Source organism: Scyliorhinus canicula, chromosome 14, assembly GCF_902713615.1.
Source record: "Scyliorhinus canicula chromosome 14, sScyCan1.1, whole genome shotgun sequence".
Lineage (NCBI taxonomy): Eukaryota > Metazoa > Chordata > Chondrichthyes > Carcharhiniformes > Scyliorhinidae > Scyliorhinus > Scyliorhinus canicula.
In genome coordinates this window covers 114,734,106-114,761,275 of record NC_052159.1, presented here as the reverse complement: position 1 = coordinate 114,761,275, position 27,170 = coordinate 114,734,106, and the positions used below count along the sequence as shown (strand labels likewise).

Genomic DNA, 27,170 nt, shown 5'->3' with positions numbered 1-27,170 from the left:
CTCACACCCCCCACCCATGGGCAATGTCACCCCCCGTGCACATGGACATTACTCCCCCCAGTGAGGACCTTACCAGGGGGTCGATAAGGCCTCGTCCACTTTATAGGCCTCCTCAACCCCTTCCTTTTGTGTCTCCCATTTCAGAACCCCCAATCTTCACACCCCCAACATTTATGAGGCCCATTCATACCTGCCCTTTACCCCCCCCCCCACCCTTCTTATCCCCCTCACCCCCCCTTTTATGGGCATGGTAGCTCAGGCCGCTACCCTTGGTAGTGTCACCCTGACACCTCGACACCCTGGCACTGCCACCCTGGCATCCTGGCAGTGCGGCCTGGGCACCTTGGCTGTGCTAGTATGACAGTGCCAAGGTGCCAGGTTGGCACTGCCAAGGTGCCCGGCTGTCAGAGAGAGAGAGCTAGGATGCCACCTTGCCATTTGTCGAAACAGTGACCTCCTTTAAACAAAAGGTCAGAGCATCCTTTCAAAATGGCAGCCAGATCTGTGAGGAACCTGTCTCACTGGCACGTTGAGCTCCGCAGTGATGAAAAATTTCAAAGTGTGGGCGAGACCCGGGAGAAACTGTCTAAGACCCACACAAATGACTGAGGGTGTGATCTAACAAAGAAAATAGAGTCCGTTCTGGGCAGGATCAGAGGGGACCCACGATCTAATGGCACTCTGTCTTAGCTGGACCGTAACATAAATTTGAAATCTGGTTCAGGATGATAACACATCTGAGTTTAGAACAATTGTCCCAGCATCCACAGCCTTTTGGGAGAAAGTACCGGGGCCGGGATTCTCTCAGCCCACGCCGGTTTGGAGAATCGCCGGTCTGGGCGCGTTTCGTGTGATGCCACCCCGACGCTGGTCTGCCAATGTTCTGGTGACCGGAGAATCGGCACCATTGGCGTCGGCACGGTCGGCGCAGTGCCAGTCGGGAGCCGCTCTACACAGCAACCATCGGCGATTCTCCGCCCGGGATGGGCTGAGTGGCTGCCAAGAAAGCATAAGACCCGCCGGCGCCATTCGCATGTGATCTTACCCGGCGGGGCCTCGGCCTCCATCCTGTTGTGGGCGGCCTGGTAGGGAGTGGGTGGGGAGGGAGGGGGGCCTCCACCGTGGCCTGGCCCGCGATTGGGGCCTACCGATTGGCGGGCCAGCCTCTCCTGGTGGGGGCCTCCTTTACTCCACGCCGGCCCCTGTAGCCCAACGCCATGTTCCGTCGAGGTCGGCGCGGAGAAGGAAGCTACCGTGCATGCACGAGTTTGTGCCAGTCGCAGTGCACGTGCGGGCATTCGCGCTGGTCGTAGCGTGCATGCGCAGACCCATGGCGCCCATTTGACGGTGGTATCGGCAGCTGGAGTGGCGTGAGTCGCTCCAGTGCCATGCTGGCCCTCTGTAGGGCAGCGGATCGCTGTACTTTGCGGTCCGATGAAGCCGTCGTTAAACCCTCTTGTTTTTAGGACAGTGTCAACACTCTGCAGTCAGAAGGAAGAATCCCGCCCCAGATTTTGAACTTCCCTTTATCTTAAAGAGTGCTTCCTGATTTTAATTTTTAGTAGACTAACTCTAAATTAATGATTATGTCATCCTGCTCTGAATTCCTTCTTCAGAGGAAATGGTTTCATAGAGACCATTGAATCCATAAGTCCCTACAGAAGAAAGACATTCAGCCCATCACGTCTGCACTGACCTTTCTCTCTCTCTCTAGTTTAACACATTGCTTAATCATTTTAAATATCTCGTTTTAATCTTCCAAATTCAAAGCAATGCAAACCACGCTTATGCAACTTATCCACAATTGAACTCGTTATACATTAGTGTCATTTCTGATTCAATTGGTCACACACTTGTCTCTAGGCTCGGATTGACACTCCAGTGCAGGACTGAGGAGGTACTGAACTATTGGAGATGCTGTGCTGAATTCTCCGCCGACGGGAGTCTCCGATCCCCCAGCAGCACATGTCACGGGTTTCCCAGCTGTATGGGGTAGCCACAATGGGACATCCCATTGGCTGGCGGCGGGAACAGAGAATCCCACTGCTGGCGACAGCGTGCTGCCAAAGAACATGTGACTGGTTAAGGCATTGGATTTGCCTCTCTGTCTCTTGGATAGGATGTTAAATTGAGACCCCATCTATCTGCTCAGGTCAATGCAAAGAAAATTCATGCCACTATTTTGAAGAAGGCACGGTAACACAGTGGTTTGCACTACTGCCTCACAGCGTCAGGGACCCTGGTTCAATTCTGGCCTTGGATGACTGTGTGGAGTTTGCACTTTTTCACCATATCTGTGTGGGTTTCCTCCGGGTGCTCCGATTTCCTCCCACAGTCCAAAGATGTGGACGTTAGGTGGATAGGCCATGATAAAAAGAATTACCCCTTAGTGTCCAGGGCTGTGAATGTTGGGTGAGATTACGGGGATCGGGACTGTGCTTAGATAAGGTGATCTTTAAGAGGGTCAGTGCAGACTCTATGGCCTAAATGGCCTCCTTCTGCACTGTAGGGATTCTATGATGATTAAGAGAACATGGAAGTTATCTTAGCATTCTGGCCAATATTTACCCCTCAACTAACATCTCAAAAAACATTATCTAGTCATTATTACGTTGATGTTTGATGGGGTTTTCTGGGGATATCTGCTGCATTTTCTATTACAGCAGTGACGACACTTCAAGAAGTATTTCATTGACTAATCGAGCGGTCATGAGGAGTGCTATATGAATGCAAGACTTTTCTTTCAAACAGGTTTTTGGCACGCTGAATCATCAGTTGGGTACACTACAAATGTACTTTGATGATAGTTCATAGACTAGTACCACACCAGAGCTGAGGGGAATGGAATACAATCTGCCAATGAGAAGTAACAACAAACCATGGCTGGAAGAAGAAAGGAGATGAGGAAACAAGTAACAGGAGGACAGCAATGACGGTCAGAGATAGCGAGATTTGTTCATCTCAGAGGAGTTCTTCTCTTCAAGCTGAGCTTTATATTTAATTGGACTTTTTCTTGAATGTACAATACATAGGGTGTGATTAATTGAAAACGTTTCTAAGTGTTGTAGCGAGTGAGAACTGCCGCGAGCTTCCCGGTGCTCAGCCCGGCAAGGCCATCACCTCAATCCAATGTTAATTATCCAGTTATGGCTTCACGCCATAAATCGTGACTCGCCAGCCAATTCACCAGGACCGCACTCGCCAACCCCTTGCTGGCAAGGTAGAGCAGCACCTAAATTGCTCTTGCACAGCCCCACTCAGCTACTCAGCTCGCAGCCGTGGCACCGAGATGACCGCCCCCATGATGCTGGGATCCAGGCATGGGGATGCTCCTAGAGATGGTCGAGGCCAGAAGATTTCTTCTGTTACCCCGAGGGTCAGCCACAGGGCACCCTGTGCCGCCTGCGAGGATGTGGCAGCGACCATCAGCTCAGGCGGCATGACCAGGACGGCTGACACAAACAGGAGGTCAATGACCTGCACCGGGCCGTAAGGGTGAGTTTGCACAATCCCCCCTCCCCCCACGGGAATGCCACTAGCAACACCCCACTCAACACCATACCATGCCCTGGCCCACTCATGTCACCCTGAAGGTGACGGTGGTGGCTGAGGACAGAGCGGTCACCAACGTGGAGTTTTGCGCATGGCGCAGAGGTGAGGATCCACTGGGCCCCACCCAGATGGACTGTCAAACAGAGTTGTTAATGCCATATATAATGGCCCATTCCTCCCATTGACCACATGTCCATTCTCCCGCAGGACCTCCTGCCGACAGTGCGCACCATCTGGATTAACCCTCCACCTCCCATTAGAACACCTTGGAGCCACCGTAGACATGGCACTGCTGTCATACACACACACTCCACCAGCGCAGAAACACGCACCTCGGTGGGCAACGGTAGTGGTTAGGCTTCTGGGACAAAATTGGCTGAGCACAGCTGCTGATGTACCTCAGGTGGAGGCAGGAATGCCCAGATGAGACAGCAGCCGGAGGTCTGCTGGATCCCAGAACCCAGCTGGGCCCCAGTCAGATGCTGAGCTTCTGGACCAGGTTAACCCGGAGCTGATGCAAATGATAGGATGCGGCCGTGACATTCCGAGGGGAAAGTCAGTGACCATCTAGCAAATCTATAGTTGATTGAAGGAGTCCCAGAGGTTACGGGCCAGGAGATAGCGCCGGCAATATGTGATACCGAGACCAACACTGCTCGGATGGTGACGGCAATGGAGAGCCTGGTGCACGATGTTGGCAGCATGAGTGGAGGTGTCCACTGTAAATTCTATATTCCATGTTCTATGTCCAAGATGTGGCTCAGTCAGTGATGGTCATGGCTGAGGGCGTCGGCAGAATGTCCGACTCACATGACCCAGTTCCAGGCAGAACTTGAGGAGATGCTACGGGGCATGTCCCAGTCTCAGATGGGTATAGCTGTGGAGCTTGTCCCTATCGCAGGTGGGCATTGCCGGAACGCTATGTCACAGTCACTGAAGAACATCACCGAGGGCACCACTGGGAGAATGGTGCACCGGGTGCTGACCCGGAACCATCCTATGGAGTGGCGACAGTGCCCACCTGCTCCTCTGAGTACCACCCCTCTGTCGACGCTGCGTCTCACAGTCAGAACCCAGAACAGGGTGGCACAAATGTGCATGTGCTGCCGGCAAGTGTGCCAGGGCCCTCCAGCACCAGAGCCCCCAGAGGACAATGCAAGGAGCATTGAAGACCACAGGACGTGGTAAGCAGTAGGCTGCCTCCACCTCTGATGTGCATCCTGGGGAAACACCTAGACGCAGCGGTAGAGATGGAAGGCTTAGAACATAGAACATAAAACAGTACAGCACAGAACAGGCCCTTCGGCTCTCGATGATGTGCCGAGCTTTGTCCGAAACCAAGATCAAGCTATCCCACTCCCTGTCATTCTGGTGTGCTCGATGTGCCTATCCAATAACTGCTTGAAAGTTCCTCAAGTGTCCGACTCCACTATCACAGCTGGCAGTCCATTCCACACCCTAACCACTCTCTGAGTAAAGAACCTACCTCGGACATCCCTCCTATATCTCCCACCCTGAACTTATAGTTATGCCCCCTTGTAACAGCTACATCCACCCGAGGAAATAGTCTCTGAACAACCACTCTATCTATCCCCCTCATCATCTTATAAATGTCTATTAAGTCGCCTCTCATCCTCCTTTGCTTCAATGAGAAAAGCCCTAGCTCCCTCAACCTTTCCTCATAAGACCTACCCTCCAATCCAGGCAGCATCCTCGTAAATCTCCTTTGCACCTTTTCCAATGCTTCCACATCCTTCCTATAATGAGGTGACCAGAACTGCACACAATACTCCAAATGTAGTCTCACCAGGGTCCTGTACAGTTGCAGCATAACCCCACGCTCTTAAACTCAAGCCCCCTGTTAATAAACGCGAACACACTATAGGCCTTCTTCACGGCTCTATCCACTTGAGTGGCAACCTTCAGAGATTTGTGGACATGAACCCTAAGATCTCTCTGTTCCTCCACATTCCTCAGAACCCTGCCGTTGACCCTGTAATCCGTATTCAAATTTGTCCTCCCAAAATGAATCACCTCGCACTTATCAGGGTTAAACACCAACTGCCATTTTTCGGCCCAGCTCTGCATCCTGTCAATGTCTCTTTGCAGCCTGCAACAGTCCTCCACCTCATCCACTACTCCACCAATCTTGGTGTCATCTGCAAATTTACTGACCCACCCTTCAGCCCCCTCCTCCAAGTCATTGATAAAGATCACAAATAGCAGAGGACCCAGCACTGATCCCGGTGGTACACCGCTGGTAACTGGTCTCCAGTTTGAAAATTTTCCATCCACCACCACCCTCTGTCTTCTATGTGATAACTAGTTACTAATCCAATTGGCCAAATTTCCCACTATCCCACAACTCCTTACTTTCTTCATGAGCCGACCATGGGGAACCTTATCAAACGCCTCACTGAAATCCATTTATACAACATCAACTGCTCTACATTCATCTACATACTTAGCTGCCTTCTCAAAGAATTCAATCAAATTTGTGAGGCAAGACTTCCCCTTCACGAATCCGTGTTGACTATCCCGGATTAAGCTGTATCTTTCCAAATGGTCATTAATCCTATCCTTCAGGACCTTTTCCATTAACTTACCGACCACCGAAGTAAGGCGAACTGGCCTATAATTACCAGGGTCATTCCTATTCCCTTTCTTGAATGGAGGAACAACATTCGCCACCCTCCAGTCCTCTGACACTATCCCCATGGACAGTGAGGACCCAAAGATCAAAGTCAAAGGCACTGCAATCTCATCCCTTGCCTCCCAAAGAATCCTAGGATATATTCCTAGGCCTAGGGGACTTGTCGACCCTCAGGTTTTTCAAAATTGCTAATACATCTTCCCCCAGAACACCTACCTCCTCCAGCCTACCTGCCTGTATCACACTCTCATCATCAAAAATATAGCCCCTCACTGAAGAAAAGTATTCATTCAACGCCTCTCCTATCTCTTCTGGTTCCATGCACAAGTTCCCACTACTGTCCTTGACCGGCCCTAACATCACCCTGGTCATTCTTTTATTTCTCACATAAGAGTAAAAAGCCTTGTGGTTTTCCTTGATCTAACCCGCCATGGACTTCTCATGCCCCCCTCCTAGCTCTCCTAAGCCCTTTTTTTAGCTCATTCCTTGCTACCTTGTAACCCTCAAGCGACCCAACTGAACCTTGTTTTCTCATCCTTACATACGCTTCCTTTTTCCTTGTGACAAGACATTCAACCTCTTTTGTAAACCATGGCTCCCTCACACGGCCATTTCCTCCCTGCCTGACAGGGACATAAGAACATAAGAACATAAGGAGTAGGAGTAGGCCATCTGGCCCCTCGAGCCTGCTCCGCCATTCAATGAGACCATGGCTGATCTTTTGTGGACTCAGCTCCACTTTCCGGCCCGAACACCATAACCCTTAATTCCTTTTTTCTTCAAAAAACGATCTATCTTTACCTTAAAAACATTTAATGAAGGAGCCTATCAAGGACACGCAGGATTTGTTCCTTGAATAAGCTCCACTTTTCATTTGTGCCTTTCCCTGACAGTTTCTGTTCCCATCTTATGCTCCCTAATTCTTACCTAATCGCATCATAATTACTTCTCCCCCAATTATAAACCTTGCCCTGCCGTATGGCCCTATCCTTCTTCATTGCAATAGTGAAATACACCAAATTTTGGTCACTTTGCGCATAGAGGATCACTGAGACGGCACTTGGGAGGAAGGTGGGAAAAGGGGTAGGTAAGGGTTAAGTGTGGGAGTGTGCATTGGGGGGAGGGGTGGGGGAGGATGAGGGTGTGGTGGGGAGAGTGGGGCAGTACCATCGGGAGAGAGAGGCAGTGGTGGACACGGTTATGTGAGAGATGAGAGACATTAAAAAACCTTCACTACAACCAATAGGATACCACTTCTCTCTCAACAGCCAACAGGCCTTCCTGAACATGACCTCCTGCATGTGCACGTGACCTCTCGGATGCATCTGTGGGCTTTAGCCTGAGGTGCCACAAAAGTCCCCGCTTAAGCCCTGCAATGATCCTGGGAGTAGATGTTCAGGGCTGCGATGACCTTGATGGCTGCCGAGAATGGGTGTCCTCCTCCTCCATGCTGCTTATTCAGGCGGAGCTTTCTGCAACACACGCTGATCATCATTTATTCGAAATACCAGCGACAATTGTAGACCTTGGGCTGCTGCATGCCCTGCCCTCTGGGTCCCTCCCTGTTTTGATGGGCAGCTGAGTCCTCAGGGTGTGGGGCGGGGTCCTGCACATGGGCCTCCAACTTGAGCCTCTGCCAACGCTGCTGCCGCCGCCTTTTCTGGTGTCTGGCTGCCCAGCCTGCCAACAGGACCACTAGAGCAAGTTCCACGGGGTCCAGAATATCGTCCATACCGTTTGATATCTGTAAGGAATTCCTTCCCCACCCACCCTGATCGCCCCCAGCACGCACAACCAGCCGCAGCAAGGTCACTGCTCACCAGACCCCAGACCACAGAGCCGATACCTCAGACACCTGCACATAACGTTACCTGGACTGGGGACAGGTCCCTTCCCCGTTGCACTCACCCAACCTCTGCTGTGGACACATCCCTGATGCTGGGGCCCAGCCCCTGGGTGTTAGGATGTTGGTGACTGCATCCGTGGTGTTGCCTCCTGCAGTATCCAAGCACGGTATCCGGGCATCAGGGTCTGATTGAGATGCTCTAAAATAAGCCCCACATACTACATGGCAAGCCTACCCTTGGGGTGTGTAGAGTGCTCACGTAACTACGATTGCCGTTGCCCTATCAATAGCCTTCAGCCACATGATCAGAGCCCTCCGCGGTCAGGGGGAGTTATAGATGTCCGGTGGGGCAGACAGGGCAGGGGGAAGGGTTGCCCCCGGAACGGGTGCACACGATTCAGGGGTTGGCATGGCAAGCCCTCGCTCGGTTGCCCCCCATCAGCCAAGAACCCCCAAACCCTATGGTGGCCCACTCCAACGAGGCTGGACCTTCCGGTTGACCCCCCCACCACCTTCCGAGCATCGGGGCAGCAAGCCCAGGGCCCCCAGGCTCTTTGCCTGTGAGTTAAGATGGCTATTCTCCTCCTCGGGTCCCTGCAGCAAACCCTCCATCAGTTTCACGTTTTTAAAATGGGGTCAAAATCAGCGCCCACGTGACCACTTGCTGGGGAGGTGATTAGATCGTGGATGGCCGTTGGATACGGGGTGGCGCCTGTTAATTATATGGAAATTGGGCTGAAGTGGTGATTATTGGTTTCTTGCGAGCTGCGGCGGGATCCTGATTTTGCCTACGGGAGCTGCCTGTTGCATCGCAAATGGATTGGCACTCAGTGCGGTATGGCCTCTCCGGCTATCTAAGGGCCTCGTCGTGCTCTCGCTCAAGAGCAATGTGGCCACTGAATCGCACCTACAAATCCTTCCACTTATTTATAAAGCTTTGTTTTCTTCCAAGTGAACCGACTCAAAATTTAATGAGGTAGCTGCTTGGAATAGATCTATTCAGGTAGGGGAGAGATGCAAGGCCCCATGCGTTTTCTCCAGTGACTTAAAAAGTGGCAGCTATAAGTTGAAGAACAATGAGTGAATGAATATTTTATAGTGTGTATTTTTGGCAACAATATAGTTTTATGGCCTCATGCATATCTTACGGGACAATGAAGGACCTTGAGTATGAATTATAAAAACAGTGATGTTGTCTGTTTTACGTGTGCAGGATGTGTGTCTTCATGTGTTTTCAGTCTTTTTCAACAATTCACATTTATGAACATCTTTTGTATGGAATATTTTTCCAAGAAAATTCACAAAAGCTTATCAATCAGTAATTACCACTGAGTCAAAGAAAGAAACAATAGGACAGATCACGGAGGTGTCTTTAAAGGAGCGTCTGTCAGGAGATGAAAGATAAGGGCCGGGATTCTCCGATCCCGCGGCAAGGTTCTGACGCCGGCATCAAAAAGCGGCACGAGCGACTCCGGCGTCAAAGGGCCTCCAAACCCAGGCATTCTCCCCTTCCTAGGGGGTTGTATGGCACAGGAGTGGTGTCCACTGCTCTGGCGCTCGAAAGCCGGTGCACCATGGCCGGCGCGGGTCCGCACATGCGTGCCACGGCCGGCGCGGGTCCACGCATGTACGTGGGTTGCAATCTCCACACCGGCCCCCGGGCAATATGGCGGAGTCCTGCAGGGGCCCACCGCGGACGAACATCGGCCCCCCATAGAATTAGCCCACCCGCCGAGCCCGGGTTTGGCCACCATGGAGATCCCCCGGAGTCGAAACCGCCTGCCCCCCCTTCCAGGACGGCCCTCGCAGCCAGAACTCCGTGGACCCGCCTAGTAGGATCATGTGTAACCCACGCCGGTGGGACTCGGCTGAACTCGGCAGGCACTCGGCCCGTTGAGGCGCAGAGAATCGCCGGGGGGGGGGGCGCTTTCAATGGCCCCCAACCAGCGTAGTGGCGACCCCGCGGGTGCGATTGCCGCCAATTCTCCGGTGATCGGAGAGGCGGCCCGGCGTCGAAGCGGCATGGCGCGATTCTCGCCCCCCCCCCCAGCGATTCTCCGACCCGGCGCGGGATCGGAGAATCCCGAACAGGGGACGTGATTCAGCGGTCTGATGTTAAAGTCAGATAAACGGCACATTTAGTGGAGTGTTTCTCGGCAGCTTCAGCTACCAATGTCACTTTGCTGTTTCTTTTGACCTCAGGGAGATTCTCTCCACCAAGGCTGCAGGTAGAGGGATTTCCTGCTCGTCAGCAGGAAAGGCTCCCCGCAGATCAGGATGCCGTTTTGTCTGCCGCATTGATCTCTCAACCTTTCACCCTCCCAACCTTTGTGAGGCCCCCGGGAACCCACCTCTCACCCCTCCTCTGCTTTCAGGCTGCCAGGCTTGCAATCTAAAGGTGCCTGGTTCCAGGGGCAGTGCCAGGGTGTCATTCTGCCCTGTCCCGGTCCACCCAGGTGTCTCCAATGGTCTGGGAGACACCCCCAGGTGCCATTAATCCTGGACTATATTTGTATGGACCAGTACTAGCCGCCACCCTGGCAAGGTCTCCCAAGTGTGTCTGGTGAGTCCCAGGATCTGGGTTAATCCGGAGTCCTGATAGTTAAATGAGAAGATCATGTAGGGCGAAGCGAGTTAGGTGACGTGCGATCGGCTGGAGTGGATCTCGATTTGGGTCTCACGCGTGATTTACTTGTTGTACCAGGCACAATGGTTTCACTGAATTGCAGCCAGAATGATGAAAGCAAATGACTGCCGATGCTGGAATCTGAAACAAAAACAGAAAACACTGGACAATCTCAGCAAGCCTGGCAGCATCTGTGGAGAGAGAATGGAGCTAACATTTTGAGTCTGGTTGACTCTTTGTCAAGGATAGAGAGAACTAGAAATAGAGTCAGATTTTTACTGGTCTGGGGGTGGGGGCATAGAGCATTTGGGCTGGATAGAGTGCAGATTGACAAATATGTTGTGGATAAAAAGGCAAAGTGAATGTAAATGGTGTTGATCAAGGCGAAGAAAGATGCTGATAGTGGCACGTTAGCGATCAGAATGGCAGAACAAAGTTAAACAGTGTGTCAAAGGAACATGGAACAGATGGCCCAGGTGGGGCAGGGGAGGGGGGACAATGGTGAGGAAAAATTCGGAACATTGGAAGAAATTAGATGGAATTGATAGAAATAAAACTGGGGGGGGGGGGGGGGGGTGGAGGAGAGAGAGTTCACAGCTTGAAGTTGTTGAACGAATCGGAAGATGAGGCGTTTCCAGTTTGTGCTGTGCTTCACTGGAACATTGCTGCAGGTCAAGGACGGACATGTGGATGCGAGAGCAGGACAGTGTGTTGGAATGGCAGCAACAGGAAGGTTTGGGTCCTGTTGCGGACGGACCAAAGGTGTTCTGCAAAGCGGTCACCCAGTCTGTGTTCAGTTTCTCCAATGTAGAGTAGACCACATGGGGAGCAACGAATGCAACAGACTAGATTGAAGGAGGCGCACTGAAAGCGCTGCCTTACCTTAAAAGATTGTTCAGGCCCTTGAATGGTGAGCAAGGAGGAAGCAAAGGGGCAGATATTACACCTTCTGCGATTGCATGGGAAGGTGAAGTGAGAAGAGGATAAGGTATTGGGGGTGATGGAGGAGTGGACCACAGTATCCTAGAGGGAATGGTCCCTGTGGAATGCTGACAAAGGGAGTGATGGGAAGATATGTTTTGTGGTGGCTTCATGCTGGAGTTGGCGTAACTGGCGGAGGATGCTTCTTTGAATGCGGAGACTGGTGGGGTGAATAGTGAGGACAAGAGGGACCCTATCCTGCTTCTGGGAGAGAGGGGGAGGGGTGGGAGATGGGTTGCTGACCACAGTGGGTGGGAAACCAAAATTGAGGAAGAATGAAGACATATCAGCAGCACTGATTTGGAAAGTGGCATCATCAGATCAGATGCAACGGAGGTGAAGGAACTGGGAGAATGGGATGGAGTCCTTACCGGATATGGGCTGTGATGAGCTGTAGTCAAGGTAGCTGTGGGAGTCAATGGGCTTGTAATGGATATTAGTGGACAGTTTATCCCCAGAAATGGAGATAGAGAGGTCAAGGAAGGGAAGAAAAATGTCGGAGATGGATCATGTGAAGATGATGAGGGTGGAAATTGGAAGCAAAATTGATTTCAAAAATTCAGGTTCAGACTGGAATATGAAGCGACAGTCGTCGATGTACCAAAAAATGAGTTCTGCGAGGGGGCTGGAGTAGGAGTGGAACAAGGAATGCCCATATGCCTCATAATGATTGGCAAAACTGGGACCCATGCAGCTGCCCATGGCCATACCTTTGATTTGGAGGAAGTGAGACATGTTAAAGGAGAAATTGTTCAGTGAGAGGACAAGTTCAGCTAGGAGGAGAGTGGTGGTGCATGAGGATTGGAGGTGAGGATTATTCTGTGGATGGGAATTTGGGATGGGGATTGTTCTGTGGATGGGGATTCTCCATCGTATCAGCCTGTTCCTGCCCCACTGAACTCATTTCCTCCTATCTTGCCCCCATCCTCTCTCCTCTTTTCCAGTCTTTTCCACCTACATCCATGATTCTTCTGATGCCCTTCATCACATCATCAACCTCCAGTTCCCCAGTCCTAACCATCTCCTCTTTACCATGGGTGTCTAATCCCTCTGTACCTCTATTCCCCACCAGGATGGTCTGAGGGCTCTCCGTATCTTCCTCGAATAGAGGCCGGGGGAGAGGGCGAGAGCTAGATTGCGCCGAGTGGAGCGAAGTGAGTGATTTGCGATCAGTCCTGTGACCAGCGCCATAACCCGAGGCTGATTTCAGACAGTAAGTGCCAAAACTTTGCGTTTAACCGCGTGTTTGCTATCGTCTGTTTTGTTGCGTGACTTACAAATAAATAATAGGCAACAGGTTTTTTGGGTCGGTCTTCACAGTGGAAGACACAAATAACATGCCAGCGACTGATAGAAATGAGGTTATGACAGGTGAGGACCTTGAGAGGATTGTTATCACTAAGGAGGGAGTGATGGGCAAGCTAATGGGGCTAAAGGTAGACAAGTCTCCTGGCCCTGATGGAATGCATCCCAGAGTGCTAAAAGAGATGGCTAGGGAAATTGCAGATGCACTAGTGATAATTTACCGAAATTCACTAGACTCTGGGGTGGTCCCGGTGGATTGGAAATTAGCAAACGTGACGCCACTGTTTAAAAAAGGAGGTAGGCAGAAAGCAGGAAATTATAGGCCAGTGAGTTTAACTTCGGTAATAGGGAAGATGCTGGAATCTATCATCAAGGAAGAAATTGCGAGGCATCTGGATAGAAATTGTCCCATTGGGCAGACGCAGCATGGGTTCGTAAAAGGCAGGTCATGCCTAACTAATTTAGTGGAATTTTTTGAGGACATTACCAGTGCAGTAGATAACGGGGAGCCGATGGATGTGGTATATCTGGATTTCCAGAAAGCCTTTGACAAGGTGCCACACAAAAGGTTGCTGCATAAGATAAAGATGCATGGCATTAAGGGTAAAGTAGTAGCATGGATAGAGGATTGGTTAATTAATAGAAAGCAAAGAGTTGGGATAAATGGGTGTTTCTCTGGTTGGCAATCAGTAGCTAGTGGTGTCCCTCAGGGATCCGTGTTGGGCCCACAATTGTTCACAATTTACATTGATGATTTGGAGTTGGGGACCAAGGGCAATGTGTCCAAGTTTGCAGATGACACTAAGATGAGTGGTAAAGCAAAAAGTGCAGAGGATACTGGAAGTCTGCAGAGGGATTTGGATAGGTTAAGTGAATGGGCTCGGGTCTGGCAGATGGAATACAATGTTGACAAATGTGAGGTTATCCATTTTGGTAGGAATAACAGCAAACGGGATTATTATTTAAACGATAAAATATTAAAGCATGCCGCTGTTCAGAGAGACTTGGGTGTGCTAGTGCATGAGTCACAGAAGGTTGGTTTACAAGTGCAACAGGTGATTAAGAAGGCAAATGGAATTTTGTCCTTCATTGCTAGAGGGATGGAGTTTAAGACTAGGGAGGTTATGTTGCAATTATATAAGGTGTTAGTGCGGCCACACCTGGAGTATTGTGTTCAGTTTTGGTCTCCTTACTTGAGAAAGGACGTACTGGCGCTGGAAGGTGTGCAGAGGAGATTCACTAGGTTAATCCCAGAGCTGAAGGGGTTGGATTATGAGGAGAGGTTGAGTAGACTGGGACTGTACTCGTTGGAATTTAGAAGGATGAGGGGGGAACTTATAGAAACATTTAAAATTATGAAGGGAATAGATAGGATAGATGCGGGCAGGTTGTTTCCACTGGCGGGTGACAGCAGAACTAGGGGGCATAGCCTCAAAATAAGGGGAAGTAGATTTAGGACTGAGTTTAGGAGGAACTTCTTCACCCAAAGGGTTGTGAATCTATGGAATTCCTTGCCCAGTGAAGCAGTTGAGGCTCCTTCATTACATGTTTTTAAGGTAAAGATAGATAGTTTTTTGAAGAATAAAGGGATTAAGGGTTATGGTGTTTGGGCCGGAAAGTGGAGCTGAGTCCACAAAAGATCAGCCATGATCTAATTGAATGGCGGAGCAGGCTCGAGGGGCCAGATGGCCTACTCCTGCTCCTAGTTCTTATGTTCTTATGTAACACCATAAGTCTCACCGTTGGTTAGGCAGAAAATTCTGGACCACAGTAGACAGTTAACTATCAAATATGGTCATGTAATCACATTTTGAATACATATGTCAAAAAGGCATACTTCCACTAAAAGAGTAACAATTAAAAGTCCCAAATAGAGAGGACTCATTTTCCACAATTTAATTTTTGTAATACTAGGTGCCTTTCAGTGAATTGCAGGCATTAACCTCATGGCAAGCTTCAAATGATGAACAAAAAATTCCCCCATAATTCAGAAGCGCAGAAATTGAGGCAGAATCGTTACAAATTGACCTACTGGCCTTATTCATTTATTACAGATGACATTTCAAGCACTATGGAAGTCTGGGTCCATAAAGGCAGTTCACCAGCTGTAGAGTGGGAAGTAAACGCGGATAGCTCAACGCAGGCCGATGTCCCCAGTTGATGGTGTGGGTGGTGGAAGGAGGAAAGTAATCAGTTGGGGGTGAGCGGAGGCCACAGAGACGCACGGGTTTAATGTAAAGCTGGGAGGATCATATCTGTTGCTCCAATCTTCATGATACATTAAGTGAAAAAGTTAAATCTTGTGTTTTAATGGCAGCCTCAGGGGAAGCTGGTCTGCAGAAACAAGCCGACACACTTATCGCTGATGGAAGAACCTAACTAATATGGCGGATTGCACATTCGGGTCAAGCTCGCAGTAACCAAAGTGGAGAGACTTCACATTTGATTCACTTTGGATATTGAATTTGAAAGGTTAGGGGCGCGATCTTCCAGCCTCGTTATGCTCGCGCTCAAGCGTAACGAGGCCGGTGAATATCGGGAGAAGCCAAAAACGGGAACCGTGCCAGGCGGCAAACAGTTTGTGATGCAAACGGCCAAATTCAGACTCCCTTGGATCCCATATCCATGCCTGGGGAAACCCCTGTCCGTGCCCATAACCCACACCGACTGCTGAGGCCTCTGGCGGCACGGCTGAAAGTTATCGCTAATCGGGAACTGGCAATTGTGGTTAAATGAGCACTTGACACGTGCCAAGTGGGTTTCCATGGGTAGATGGACCACGTAGCATGTGGGAGTCATTGCCTAGCATTCCATTCAAACTTTGATGCCTGGACACTGTGTGGGAGTCAACACACGCAGCAGCCAACATACAAAAACCCTGGGGATGGGGCATAGGTCCCGGAATATGACAACGGCCGGGGGGTGGGTTGGTGCCATGGGGAGGGGCGTTCACCTGGAGAGACAGGCAAAGGGTCCGGGGGTCATCGCGGAAGAAAGTGACAGGCATCATAATGGCTGTGCACAATGTTGTTTAATGTGCTGTACAATACCCCATTCCCGATAGTGCCGCCTCCCCCAACACCAATCGCCCCCAACCCCACCCCCTTCCCACTCCCTATCGAACACTTCCCCCTACCCCGGTGCGCCCAGTGATCCTCAACGTGCTTGGACCTCCTAGGTCTACCACTACTTCTTGGTGTTTCCCAGGATGTACATCTGAGGCGGGGGCAGCCAGCTGCTGACATCATCCCGTGGCCTTTGATGCCCCTGGCGGGCATCCTTCTGGGGCTCTAGGGCTCACTTGTCAGCTCCACATACATAGCATTGCTGCCCTCTCCCATGTGCTGACCCTGAGACACGGCCTCATCAAAGGGGTGGAACTCGGGAGAGCTGGTGGCCACCATTGCCGCCCCATGCGTAAGGCGCGGGTTGGCACTCAGCACCCCCTTCTCCCAGTCGGTACCCATAGGCCCTGGACACTGCCTGGACACTGTGTGGGAGTCAACACACGCAGCAGCCAACATACAAAAACCCTGGGGATGGGGCATAGGTCCCGGAATATGACAACGGCCGGGGGGGTGGGTTGGTGCCATGGGGAGGGGCGTTCACCTGGAGAGACAGGCAAAGGGTCCGGGGGTCATCGCGGAAGAAAGTGACAGGCTTCACCCTAGGTCAGAGGGGCGGCTGGTACAAGCCCCGGCTGCCTCTGCATCATCTCGCTCAGCTAGCCCTGGTGGTTCCCCATGGTCCGCACTATTGTATCAAGGCCCTCGGCAATGCCCATCAGTGACTGGGACACATCCCCCAGTAACCGGACCATGCTCTGCAGTGTCTCAGCCATGCCCACCTGCAGCTGGAACAAACTGTACAGCACCTCAGCCATTCCCATCGGAGAGCGGGACATGTCCCGCAGAACCCCATAAAGGTCGGCCTGGTACTGGTGACAGCCCCCAGTGAGGCAGACATACTGCCGAGACCCTCAGCCATGGCCGTCACTGACTGAGAGACACCTTTTACACCTTCGCTTAGGGTGCCGACGTCATGCACCAGGCTCTCCGCTGCGGCCACCATGCTGGCAGTGTTGACCTCGGTGCCACTCAATGCCGGCACCATCTCCTGCGCCTGGAACCTGTGGGACTCCTCCAATTGGCCATGGATCTGCCGGAGTGATGCTGACATCTCCCTCTGAACCTCCCGGCTGCTCCCTAATGTCTCCATCAGCTCTGGGAAACTCTGTGCCAGGTGTGCACCATCAGGCTGGGACCCAGCCCTCCAACTGCTGTCTCACCTGGGGATTCCTGCCTCTACCTGATGTGTATCAGCAACTGTGTGGTGCTCACCAGATTGTGCCCCAGAAGCCTGTCCACTCGCATGTCCCACCGAGGTGTGTGCATCAGCACTGGTGGAGGGTGGGGGTGGCATCATCAGAGCACTCCTCTGAGGTGTTCTCCTTGGAGTGAGGGGAGGGGGCCGCAGGAATGGGCCGCGCCATCGGCTGCTGGACCTGCGGGAGAATGGACAGATGGTCAGTGTGCTATTCTCTGCTTTGCTTGTCCTGGATGGCTTGGATGGGTAGTGTTGAACAAATAACAACAAGCCTTGTTAACAAACAAAACTATGAATTTATTTACACTATTTACTATGATTGATGACAGGTTGGCTGTTGGGGGGGAAAGGGGTGTGGGGGAGGGCGGGAGCAGGGGAACAGGGCTGGAGGTGCAGACAGGTCCACTGCGAGGATTAAAGCGACAGAGGCTTCATATGTATCAGCTGTGATATGTTTTAATGGTGAACATTTTGATTTGACTGATTTCCATTCTCCCTACCTACAGATAATGACCTCACAAGTGCCCATTCGGTGCTCCTGCAATTCACAGTGTGGGATGGTTCATTTCAGCAAGTTGACACCTATTCCTCAAAATGAATAACACTAAATGGGTTAAAGGAGCAAAGGGTATCTTGAGTGAAAACATCACTCAAAGTAGCAACGCAAGTTGAAAACATCAACCAGGTATTGACTGAAGTATAAAGAACAGACAGCTCAAAGTCACGCACAAGCATTGCTGCTGGAGTTGTTTCCGTATCCCCAGGTCCAGCTGTCTGTCATGACAGTGGTATTCTTTCATCAGATCATAGAACAGTACAGCACAGAACAGGCCCTTCGGCCCTCGACGTTGTGCCGAACAATGATCACCCTACTCAAACCCACGTATCCACCCTATACCCGTAACCCAACAACCCCCCTTAACCTTACTTTTAAGGACACTACGGGCAATTTAGCATGGCCAATCCACCTAACCCGCACATCTTTGGACTGTGAGAGGAAACCGGAGCACCCGGAGGAAACCCACGCACACACGGGGAGGACGTGCAGACTCCGCACAGACAGTGACCCAGCCGGGAATCGAACCTGGGACCCTGGAGCTGTGAAGCATTTATGCTAACCACCATGCTATCAGTTTTCAGATGAACCCTTAGTGAGTCGATGAGCGTCAGGTTCAAGGAAACAGATTTGCCCACCTATCAGCTGTTGACATTGTTGACTTATGGGCCCTGAAGAGTAACTCACGTTCTGTACTATAAACTGTGTCTATAACTTGTGACGTTGCTGTGAAATATTATTTCTGGTTAATTTCTAAGGAAGCCAGATGATCTAAAATGATCTTTTCCAGTCTCGTACATTCCTCTGTAGTTAGTTTGCCCCCTCACCAACACTGCAAATTTGAAGAGAAATGTACCTCAACTGATAGTGCTCTGCCCCTCTCTGTCTGCCTGACCACAGTAAAAGTAAAATAACCAGCTGATGTTACAGTCATATCTGCTGCATTACTCGCAGTTTCATTTTAAACAGAAATACCATTTTTTCAATGTCCATCATATCACCATCTACCACAACTTGGGAAAATAAAGACTCCATGTCAGCTGGCTTCAGCTTTCAGTTCTTCCCTGTTGATTGCCTCACCATTTTACATGATAGCAGTTACAGCATATATGTCAAACTCAAGGCCCGTGGGCCAAATCCGGCCCGCGGTGGAATTATCTTTGGCCCGCGAGATAATATCTAATTACTTTTTTTTTAAATTTAGATTAGCCAATTATTTTTTCCAATTAAGGGGCAATTTAGCGTGGCCAATCCACCTACTCTGCACATTTTTGGGTTGTGGGAGCGAAACCCACGCAGACACGGGGAGAACGGCAAACTCCACACGGACAGTGACCCAGAGCCGGGATCGAACCTGGGACCTCAGCGCCGTGAGGCGGTTGTGCTAACCACTAGGCCACCGTGCTGCCCTAATAATATCTAATTACTATTAAAGCTGGCCCCAGCAATTGAAGCGCCTATGGCGTATGATATGGCTGATGCCGAGTTTATTCAGGTATAGTGTGAATCACAAAGTGTTGGCCTGTGGAAAAATGTTTTCATTAGAAATTACTCTGGAAAAGCTCCAGATAAAGCAATAAGAAATAAATGCAACTAATTTTTATATTTATTTAATATTTAATGTTGTTTTTATAGGCAATAACCTAAGCTTTATTAGTTCCAGGTTCAATAAATTCATTTCAATAAGTTTTGCAAAAAAACATTGAACCAGTCCCGATTTTTAAATTTTGGCCCACGGTGTATTTGAGTTTGACACCCCTGAGTTACAGTTTCACTTTGATATCAGCCTTTCGCCCTTATTACTGCTATTTCCATTCTTTCTTACTCCTCTGTGATGAGCCATCAATTGCACGAGAGACGAGTTGCTGTACAAAAGTTAGGCTTTAATAAGCTAGAACTTAGCCCTGCGGTTGACTACAATAAAATGGACGACCGCCGGGCGTTCCGACTATTTATACCTTGGTATGGCGGCGTGATTAACTCAGCCTCTCGACCAATCGGAGAGCCGTCACGTGACTGGTCTCAACCAATCGGTCGAGAGGCACATGACCGACCAGGGCCAATGGTAAGCCGGTGTTCTGCACCAATGGCAGACAGCTATACAAATCATACCACCACACTCTGCTCCTGACGAATTCTGGCTGCTGATGGACTTCCATCCCCTCAGCCCTTAGCGCTACTAATGGCAGTAATTCCAACCATTGTAGGAATTCTCATTAGGCCAGGCGACATCATCTGGGCACACTGACATTGGCGCTGTAATCAGATTGTAACTGTACTCAGGTTGAGGAGACCTGGTGTTGAATACATGGCAACAAAGAAGGAAATGAGTGACAAAGGGAAGAGAGGGGAAAGTAAATGGTGGTTATCAGAAATGATGGAGGTGATACACTGATGACAGTGGAAGTGAAAAGTGGAGTGTACAAGAAGAGGCAAGGAAAGTAGCTCATATTGTAGCGGAAAAAGAAAGGAGAAATAAACAGGAGGATAAAATGGTGGTAGCTGGATCATGTTTTGGAATGGATGAAGAAGGAAACTGACCATTAATTAAAATGAGTATGAACTTTGACTGTGTTTTAGACTAGAAGATGAGTCTCAACTGGAACTCGATCAGAATGGGAGGAATTTAGGATTGAATTTAGTGGGGAGATGGAGTCGCGTGAAAGTATGAGCTGTGAGGGTCACAGCCCACCAAGAGAGGACAGTGAAAAATTGGACCACTGTTCATATCACAGCAACCCCCCGGTTAGTGGATTTGGAGGTTTGATTGGGGATTGGGGATCTGAGAATCAATGGGAGTAGGAAAAGGAGGGGTGGATGAACTTTGGCCTGATAGTGCAGGAATAAGGAGGGGGGGGGGGTGGGGGGTGCGGTCAGGAAATGTAGAACTGGGGATCAGAGTTCCGAGAAGTCTTCGTGACAATATGTTGGCCTATATTGGGCCCTTTTTCCTTTTCTGTTTTTCTGTGGGGGTTTGTTTTTCTTTTCTAACCCTTGGTTTCTGGTGGCGTTGGTTTTTCCTGTTGTTAAATTGGCTGTGCTTTCGTCTATTATTTTGTGTCAGTCTTTTTTGGAGCTCTGTTTAGGGGAAAACGAAAGTGCGGGGGGCGGGGGGGGGGGAGAGAGAGTCAATTTTCTGTTTCATTTTTGGTTCTTTGTCTGGGCAGATGTTGTGTTTTATCTTGTGCGTTTTTATTGATGTGTACTTTTGTGGGATGGAGACGTGCCTGTCTGGGTTTCGGTGGTTGTTGCTTTTGTTTTTTTGTGTTTTCTTGCTGCTGGGTATTTGTTTGGGGATTGTTGGATGAGGGAATTTGTTTACAGGAGTGGGAGGAGGTGGGAGACTTCTTGGCGCCGGAGGCGAGGGTCACCAAGCTAGCTGGGTGAGCTAGCTCACGGAAGCACAGTGGGGGGTGTGAATATGCTTAGTTTACTAGTTGGGTTAGGTTTTAAAGTAGTATTGCCGGGGGGCGGTAAGGGAGCTTGGGTTCAGCTGACGTGGGAGGGACTTTGATGGAAGGTCACTGAGGGGTTCGGGGGTGGGGGCCGCCGCGGGGCAGGCCGGAGGAAGTGCGGCGCATGGGCTAGAGGCGGGCCCAAGAAAGGGGATGGTTGACCAGCAGGTGGGGGGGCACCTGGAGACAGGGATTCCCCCTCTCCCCACTGCTGTTTGTGCTGGCGATAGAGCTGCTGGCAATTGCTCTGAGGGCCTCAAGGGGTTGTGCGGGGGGGGGGGGGGGAGCACAGAGTCTCGCTGTACGCAGATGATTTACTGTTGTATGTCTCTGACCCAATGGAGGGGACGGAGGAAATTATGGGCACCTTGGGGAAATTCAGCCGGTTTTCGGGCTATGAGCTTAATATGTGGAAGAGTGTTGGGTGGGGTTACTGGGTTATGGGATAGGGTGGAGGTGTTGACCTTTCCAAGAGCAGGTGCAGACTCGATGGGCCGAATGGCCTCCTTCTGCACTGTAAATTCTATGAAAGTCCCCAGCAAGAGTGGATCAGCCCTCTGAGCAGCAGCACTCTTTCATCAGGTAAGGGACTTTTTTGAGCTTTCATCTAGTCTTCCCAGTGAGGAAAACAGAACTGTACTGATATTCCTCCGCAAAATGGTCTTTATCCAGGTTGAGCAGCACGGCGGCATGGCAACACAGTGGTTAGCACTGTTGCTTCACAGTGCCAGGGTCACGGGTTCGATTTGAGCTTGCGTCACTGTCTGGGTGGAGTCTGCACATTCTCCCCAATGTTCAGAATTGGACATTCTGAATTCTCCATCAGGTGTCTAGAGTAGTGTGTAGCGACTAGGTTATTTTCACATTAACTGCATTGCAATGGTAATGTAAGCCTACTTGTGGCACTGATAAAGGTTATTGATTATTAAAAGATGCCAAGTTGGAAGTTATAAGGATAATTTTGAGTAAAATCCACTCCTAGAATTGGGTCTTTTTCACTGGAAAAATTAAACAACATAGGGGATGACAACACTCTCCCTTACACTGTTCCCCCCTCCCCACCCCTCGATTATCCATCCAGCAGATGCATAATCATGACTTTCTGGTATGTGCTGTCAGTGGGAGGGGTTCTGTATCAAGAATGCTCCTCATAGTTTTAAGCCATGCCGCTAAAATTAGTCATCACAGGGGCATTTGAATTTCACTGTAAGAATTAATGAGTACACTCAAATAGATTAAGATAAAAGACATGGGATAAAAGTGAGCTTTAATTAAAATTCTCATCTGAATCATGAGCAATTGCAAAGCAGCAAGTTAGTTTTTTTAGATATTAGATATCATAGCCAACAGGGTGCAGAAGGAAAGTATAAATTGGGCAGCACGGTAGCATTGTGGATAGCACAATCGCTTCACAGCTCCAGGGTCCCAGGTTCGATTCCCCGCTGGGTCACTGTCTGTGCGGAGTCTGCACATCCTCCCCGTGTGTGCGTGGGTTTCCTCCTGGTGCTCCGGTTTCCTCCCACAGTCCAAAGATGTGCAGGTTAGGTGGATTGGCCATGATAAATTGCCCTTAGTGTCCAAAATTGCCCTTAGTGTTGGGTGGGGTTACTGGGTTATGGGGATAGGGTAGATGTAGTGGAGGGTGGAGATAGGGTTGACCTTGGGTAGGGTGCTCTTTGCAAGAGCCGGTGCAGACTCGATGGGCCGAATAGCCTCCTTCTGCACTGTAAATTCTATGAATAATAACAGGGACAAATATTGCATTAGTTTTTGAAACACAGAAAGCTCTGATAAAATGTTGCTTTAGTGCCACTGGTCATCTTAGTAAGGATGTGCTGGCCTTGGAAAAGGTCCAGAGGAAGTTCATCTGGAATGAAGAGCTTGTTGTATGAAGAGCGGTTGAGGACTCTTGGTCTGTACTCGTTGGAGTTTAGAAGGAAGAGGCAGGATATTATTGGAACTTGCAGGATACTGCAAGTCCTGGATAGAGTGAACGTGAAAAGGATGTTTTCACTTGTAGAAAAAAACTAGAATCAGAGGACACAATCTCAGACTAAAGGGACAAACTTTAAAACAGAGATGAGGAGGAATATCTTCAGCCAGATGGTGGTGAATCTGTGGAACTCTTTGCCACATAAGGCTGTGGAGGCCAAATCACTGAGCGTCTTTAAGACAGCAAAACATAGGTTCTTGATTAATAAGGGGGTCAAGGGTTATGGGGAGAAGGTAGGAGAATGGGAATGAGAAAAATATGAGCCATGATTAAATGGCGGAGCAGACTCGATGGGCCGAGGGGCCTCATTCTGCTCCTCTGTTTTATGGTCACATTAGAGATTTTCTCTGGCATAATGAAATTCAGCTCCAGTGCACTCTGGTACTAGTGTAACAGAAGCCTGAAAGTCTGCAAAATATAGGCTGGAACATTTCTGACCACTACCAGCATGATCCATGTTATGCCTTGGCTGTAATGTGACTAGTGCAGACACATATTGGAAGCATGCGGAGTGGGTAGATTATCACAATCAATCAGCCTCTGACACTGATTTATCTCAGGTCCTGTTAGCGCACTCTCTCAACCATTCCCAAATTAACATGTGTTCAGCTGCATGACAGATCCCCCATGAGCACTATTTGAAGAAAACTTCCGGTTGAGATGCTGTTGACTTTATTTCACTGGTGTAGAATTAATGGAAGTACAATGTTAACTTTTACTGAAGGAAATTTCGGAACCTTTATGGATTTACAAGCACTTACACTTACAAGAATACTGAGAGATCTAGATAAAATGAACATGGAGAGGATATTTCCACCAGTAAGAGAAACTAGAACCCGAGGGAACAGCCTCAGACTAAAAGGAAGATCCTTTAAAACAAAGATGAGGAGGGATTTCTACAGCCAGAGGGTGGTGAATCTGTGGAACCTATTGCCTCAGAAGGCTGGGGAGACCAAGTCACTGAGTGTTTATAATACAGAGCTAGATAGTTTGTTAATTAATAACGGTATCAGGGGTTATGGGGAGAGGGTAGGAGAATGGTGATGAGAAACATATCAGCCATGATTGAATGGCAGAGCAGACTCAATGGGCAGCATGGTAGCACAGTGGTTAGCACTATTGCTTCACAGCGCTAGGGTACCAGGTTTGAGTCCCGCTTGGGTCACTGTCTGTGTGGAGTCTGCGCCTTCTTCCCGTGTCTGCGTGGGTTTCCTCCGGATGTTTCGGTTTCCTCCCACTAGTCACGAAAGACGTGCTGATAGAACATAGAACAGTACAGCACAGAACAGGCCCTTCAGCCCTCGATGTTGTGCCGAGTCTTGTTCAAAACCAAGATCAAGCTATCCCACTCAATGTCATTCTGCTGTGCTCCATGTGCCTATCCAATAACCGCTTGAAAGTTCCTAAAGTGTCCGAATCCACTATCACAGCAGGCAGTCCATTCCACACCGTAACCACTCTCTGAGTAAAGAACCTACCTCGGACACCCCTCCTACATCTCCCACCCTGAACCTTATAGTTATGCTCCCTTGTAACAGCTACATCCACCCGAGGAAATAGTCTCTGAACGTCCACTCTATCTATCCCCCTCATCATCTTATAAACCTCTATTAAGTCGCCTCTCATCCTCCTCCCAGCTCCCTCAACCTTTCCTCATAAGACCTATCCTCCAAACCAGGCAGCATCCTGGTAAATCTTCTTTGCACCCTTTCCAATGCTTCCACATCCTTCCTATAGTGAGGTGACCAGAACTGCACACAATACTCCAAATGTGGACTCACTAGGGTCATGTACAGTTGCAGCATAACCCCACGCTCTTAAACTCAAGCCCCCTGTTAATAAACGCACACACACGATAGGCCTTCTTCACGGCTCTGTCCACTTGAGTGGCAACCTTCAGAGATCTATGGACCTGAACCCCAAGATCTCTCTGTTCCTCCACATTCCTCAGAACCCTGCCATTGACCCTGTTATCTGCATTCAAGTTTTTCCTCCCAAAATGAATCACCTCGCACTTATCAGGGTTAAACTCCATCTGCCATTTTTCAGCCCAGCTCTGCATCCTATCAATGTCTCTTTGAACTACAACAGCCCTCCACCTCATCCACTACTCCACCAATCTTGGTGTCATCAGCAAATTTACTGACCCACCCTTCAGCCCCATCCTCCAAGTCATTGATAAAAATCACAAATAGCAGAGGACCCAGCACTGATCCCTGTGGTACGCTGCTGGTAACTGGTCTCCAGCCAGTTACAGTCCAGAACAGACGCTGGAATGTGGCGACTAGGGGATTTTCACAGTAATTTCATTGCAATGTAAGCCTACTTGTGACAATAAAGATTATTAATTAATTAAGAATGGCCTAATTCTGCTCCTATGTCTTCAGTAAGTGATCTATGCATTTGAAGTTCTACATATAATCTTATAATTTCATTCTCACTCTTAAAATGTTTCACATCCCTCATCCCTCTAATTTATTCCAGCCTGACTACCCTTAAACTTCTCACTTTCTTAATTCTGGTCTCTTGCCCATCCCCCGTTTTCTTTAACCCATTATTGAAAGCAATACCTTCAGCTGTCTCAGCCCAAAATGCCAGAATTCCCTCCTCCAATAACTAGACTTCTCTTTCCTCCATTAATACATTTTTTCAAACTTACCTCTGATCCAGCTCTCCGCTGTCCTAATTTTTCCTGCTTTGGCTTGATGTTAACTTTGTCCGACAGCACTCCCATGAAGCAACTTTGGCTTTTTTCCCCTTCTGAAGGTGTGATATAAAGTTTGCGCCAGCACAAGATCAACATTCATCACCACTTTCAAATGGTTGTTGGGTCATCATCTGGTAACTCCCTACCTAATAGCACTGTGGGACTGCAGTATTTGAAAAGAAAACCCATCAATAACTAGCCGCTGATGGGCAATAAAGACTACCCTTGGTGCATTACCATTTTCCCAAGAATACATAGAATACATAGAATCCTTACAGTACAGAAGGAAGCCATTCAGCCCATTGATTCTACACGACCCTCCGTAAGAGTACCCCACCTAAGGCCACTCCCCCACCCTATCTCTATCACCCCAACTAACCTTTGGACACTAAAAGAGAATTTAACATGGCCAATCCACCTAATCTGCACATCTTTGGACTGTGGGAAGAAACCAGAGCACCAGAGAAAACTCACGCAGGCACGGGGAGAAAGTCAAAACACCACACAGTCACCTAAGGTTGGAATTGAACCCTGGTCCCTCGCGCTATGAGGCAACAGTGCTAACCACTATGCCACCGTGCTGCCCCCAAATGTTTTTTTCTACAAGAAGCCAATTCAGCCCATCGAGTCTGCACAGACCCTCTGAAAGAGCACCCTACCCAGCCCACACACCCCTGTCTCCAATCATCGTAACTCCACCTAACCTACGCATCATTGGACACGAAGGGGAAATTTTATCATAGCCAATCCACCTAACCTGCACATCTTTGGACTGTGAATGTAAACTGGAGCACTCTGAGGAAATGCACACAGACACGGGAGAATATGAATACTCCACACAGTCATCCAAGGCCAGAATTGAACCCGGGACTCTGCCGCTATGAGGTAGCAGTGCCACCCCATTACTTAGTGATGTGAACTGTTGTGGTTAATCATAAATGTGAGAGTAACTCACACAATGGCATTTAGATATTGCAGTAAGAAGGAAAACTAATGCGGACATTAAAGTCACTAAGGTACATATAGTTGGTTGGGACAGAGATCCAAGTAACACCACTGCTGGAGGGGAGAAGCAGTCAGTATTTGTGATGTATAAGATTTATCTTCATGCCATTCTACATAGATTTCTCTTTTAATCGATGCAAAATGTTGAGGTGCAGCTGCACCAAC

The 27,170-nt window shown here is 49.3% G+C and overlaps 1 long non-coding RNA gene across 1 annotated transcript in view; it reads left to right on the top strand.

Moving 5' to 3' along the window:
* LOC119977827 overlaps window positions 1-27,170 on the top strand; it is a 123,595-nt gene that overhangs the window by 38,704 nt on the left and 57,721 nt on the right. Inside the window, exon 2 of the long non-coding RNA XR_005463285.1 lies at window positions 12,731-12,871. This is a non-coding gene — a long non-coding RNA (uncharacterized LOC119977827). The remainder of the gene's footprint in view (window positions 1-12,730; window positions 12,872-27,170) is intronic.